We start from the raw sequence: 4642 nt of genomic DNA, 5'->3' as shown, positions 1-4642 counted from the left end.
AAGTCAAAATACTTTAATTTTTTTTTTTAAATAAAATAAAAACTACTTTAATATTTATATTATATTACAAATGAAAATTATTTTAATCTTCAATAATTTAGAATGTTTAAATTCTTGACGTAATTGTTATTGGATTTTTTCTTTTAAAAAAAAATTTATTTGAAAATTGTCCAATAACCGCTATGATTCTGATCAGCTAGTAGTACTTGCACATGGACATACAGTATACTCTCTTGCTGGGACCCATTTGTTTCCAACCAAGGTGGGTGCCTTTGAATCACCATGCAATTTAATATTTGAGACAATATTCTAATAGAACCCCCAAGCTTTACATTAATTAATTATTCAAATGGCGTCCAACAATAACAATATTAATGGAGGACGACAGAGAAAACAAAAGAGCTCAGATATTAGTCCACTCATCAACACATGCATGATGAACTTCAAACAACGTAAAAGCAGAAGAATCACTTTCTCCGACATAGAGAGAGATCACCCTAGTTGATGTAGATTGGAATTCAAGGCTTATCTTATCTTATCTTATCTTATCTTTTAGTCTTTTATTAGGTTTCTTTGTTAGTTGTTTATTCTATCTTATCTTTCAGTCTTTATTTGAATTAGATTTCTTTGTTAGTCTTTTATTTGGTTTAGTTGTCTTTCGTAGACTTCTAAATTAACTTTATTTCATTGTTATCTTAGGACTAGGAGTCTTGGGCTATAAATATATGCTTATAGCCTTTAACAATTCAGTTTATGATTATTATTGATTTTGTTTAATAAGAATTACTCAGAGTTGAGTTTCTTTGTGTTTTTCCTTAAACCATAGATAGAATCTATAGTTTTTAAGAAGATTTCTTAGATTCTTGTGATAGTCTCACAGTCTTAGAAATATTTACCCCTTCAACTTGATGTTTTCTTGTTCACTACAATCCTACGCTGCATCAGTTGGTATCAGAGCTCCAGTTTTCTTTCCATGGCACCGCCAAACACAAGAAGAAGGGGCAACCGCTTTGCACATCTGGAGGACGTGTATGAACGTAAGGAAGCAGTCGGTGAAACACGTACGGAGGAGCAGTGGCAACGCATGGTGGATGAGGTGGAGATGCTGCAGAAAAAATTAAAGGCGAATCAAGCGGCGATTCGTTGGCAACGCATGGTGGATGAGCTGGAACTACTACGGAAAGAAATAGAGATCTTCACAACCCGAGTTGACAACCGGGGTAGCCCTAAAGTTCGTCACCATCGAACGAATCAACGCTTTGTGGATGAGGATAATGTGGTTGTCGGTCATAGGGCATATTCTAAAAAACGTAGAGCACGATTTGAGACGGAGATGCCGCGACAAGCCAACTTGACCATTATTCGCGAGCCTCAAATCTATCAACCAAATCCATATTCTATGGAGGAGGAAAGGGAATCTGTAGATGAAGAGTTTCAGGAATCCGAGTTCATTGATGAAGAATTCATATATGAAGATGTTGAAGATCCTTCGCAACGATTTGGAGATTGGGATTCACCACCAACCTATGATGAGGAGCCCGAAGAAGATGACTCATGGGAAGAGGAAAGGCCTACGGAGGAGCACGAAAAATATGGGTTTTTCCCCATGTTTGGTGGTCTCTATCCAGAAGAAGATGGCCAATTGGAAGAGGAAGGGTCCACAGATGTCATCGCCAATTATGAAGAGGATGGCATCGCCGATTATGAAGAGGTTGAAGAAGACCTTCCAGGTGCATTACCTAATTTTAGTGATGAAGAATTAGGTTATGTTGATTTCCTTGGTGTTGAAGATATTTTAAATTCTCCTAACGAAGATTATGGTGAGTTTTATGCGGATGAGATAAATTATATGTTCACAAGGGAAACAATGATTGACCCATTCTTGAGTATCTTCATGGCACATGGAAGGGAGAAGGAACGAACGAATAGCAAATCTGCAGTATTGCCAAATGGTGTATGGGGCTTTCATGACAACCATCAAAGTATTTCGATGATGAGAAGCGTCACGTTTATTTTGGGGTGTTGCCTTGTTGTGATCTTAAGGAACAAAGAATGGAACGAGTTAACAGGGCACCCGAAGGACCGTGGAAAAGACAGTCTGAATTCGAGGGCGAATTCTCTCCAACCTCGGGAGGATGATGTAGATTGGAATTCAAGGCTTATCTTATCTTATCTTATCTTATCTTTTAGTCTTTTATTAGGTTTCTTTGTTAGTTGTTTATTCTATCTTATCTTTCAGTCTTTATTTGAATTAGATTTCTTTGTTAGTCTTTTATTTGGTTTAGTTGTCTTTCGTAGACTTCTAAATTAACTTTATTTCATTGTTATTTTAGGGTTAGGAGTCTTGGGCTATAAATATATGATTATAGCCTTTAACAATTTAGTTTATGATTATTATTGAGTTTGTTTAATAAGAATTACTCAGAGTTGAGTTTCTTTGTGTTTTCCCTTAAACCATAGATAGAATCTATAGTTTTTAAGAAGATTTCTTAGATTCTTGTGATAGTCTCACAGTCTTAGAAATATTTACCCCTTCAACTTGATGTTTTCTTGTTCACTACAATCCTACGCTGCATCACTAGTTCTCCGGAGGAGGCGGACGGTTGAGATCAAATCCTCTTGCACCTTTTTTTCTCTCTGGAGGAGGAGGCTCGTTGAGGTCAAACCGGCCTACGACTGCTCTCCTTGTAGCCTCGTGCCGAATGATCTGGAAGTGTGTTGGCCCTATTCCTCCTCCTCCTCGGGGCCTCAACACATAAAAGGTGACGGTACCGTCTTTTCTTAATGCCATTTTCTTTAACAAAGTTGTGCCATCCATCGCCAAGAAAAGCTCTTTGATCACGACGCCTACAAAAATTCATTGTCGAGGAATTCATTTGAACGTCAAAAACAATCACCGTTTTAGTTCCATCTACAAGACCCAATTGTTTAACAAGCTAGGTTGGTAAATAGGCTCTTCCTTCTTCGATGTCACTTGCCGAGAGTTTCTTGTGAAACTTCCCTTGGCGGACAAAACTTGCAGCCATTGCCGAGGTCGATGTTAAGGCTTCCGATCCCGATCCTAGAATGAATTATCATGTTGGAGGAATAAGAACAAGTGACAATTAAGATAATAATAGTAATAATAATAACAACAAACGAGCAAAACCACAGATCGCAAGCTAGAAGTGAAATTAAAAATTGAGAAAAGAAAGGTGATCGATGGACAAAAACTTACAAGAGAAACAGAATATTGGCCTCTCCTTGAATGCTTGTATGTAGTAGCCGAGTGAGGCAAGCAGCATTCTTTAACAAAGGATCCAACACTTTGTTTGAACTTTTGATATTTTGTGCACCACGTTTCACCAACCCTTTTCTATATGTCTAATTAAAGAAGTTTAAACCATTAAAAAAAAAAAAAAACATATTACTAGTAGGCAATATCAGCTAGAATTTCCGTTGAATGTTCTAACTTCTAATCATTGACCCATTTGTCAATTACAAATGTATGCATTAAATATATGATTTATAGGTCCTTGAATTTGTAGGTCCTTCACATGCCTTAATGTATGCATTAATTAAATAAACCACTTTTTGTTTCCAACGTAAGAACTAGCCGACAAGCAGTTAGAGTTTAACTTCTAAATTTAAAAAAAAAAAAAAAAATGAAATCCGCACCTGCTGTTCTAGAGACTGACAAGTGTGTTTCGGCCTAGCTGGGATCCATTTGTTTCCTACAAGTGGTGGCCTTCTAACTTTGGAAAAACATGGCTAGCAGAAACCACACGGAATTTACTTACTCACTTGCCAGCCTTCAATTCACAGAAAAGGATTTCTCTATATTATTTTAGTGCATTTAGAAAGTTAAATTTTTCTAAAAAATTTGCTCTTAAAAAATATGGATAAATATTGTCCTCCTAAATGTACTAAATGAATATTCTCCGTTTCAAATAACATGAAGAGAATCATTTTCCCACTTCACAAGCTCAGAGCACTAGCAGTAACTTCTCTTTGATTTTTCCCAAGTTTAAGGCAAAAAGCTACTTTTTCTTCCCTATGAAAAGATATTTCATAATAGCTTCCCCTTACCTTTTCATATACTATTAAAATATTATTTCTTTACAAAATACAAGTTCCTTACCTACCTTCTTTTTTTTTTTTCACAAAATCTCAATACAATCCCCAATTAAAGACAAAAAGATGAGGATGAGAGAAGAAAGAGAAATGTTTATAGTAAAATAATGTATATGAAATTACTTTTGGTTCTCAACACATTGGGAAACACTGTAGCAACCCTTGAGAGTTGGTTAAATGTATGAAATCTGATGTGAGTAGTTTGTTGTATTTTTTTAAAATTTTTTCTAAATATAAAGAAAAGAATGACATATAGGACATCTATTGCTATTGCTTAAACATCAAACTCAATAATTATCAAGACATAATCAGGCTGCATCATCGGTGAAGTAGGGTCTTAAGCAAAAAAACCTCAAACTCAATCTGGATGACACTAACGTGCACGTCGTGCGACCCAGCAATTCCAGAGAATGCTCCGTGAGGTGGCGGGGGTCTTAACTTTGAAAAGATCTTGTGGGACCCAAAAGTGTAAGACCAAATGTTGACAATTTCGACCATATGCTGCTTCGATCGTTAACGACAAAATTTG

The sequence above is a fragment of the Corylus avellana genome, chromosome ca3 (assembly GCF_901000735.1).
Source record: "Corylus avellana chromosome ca3, CavTom2PMs-1.0".
NCBI classification, from domain to species: Eukaryota; Viridiplantae; Streptophyta; class Magnoliopsida; order Fagales; family Betulaceae; genus Corylus; species Corylus avellana.
The sequence above is the reverse complement of the archived record's forward strand: the minus strand, read 5'-3'. Positions refer to the sequence as shown.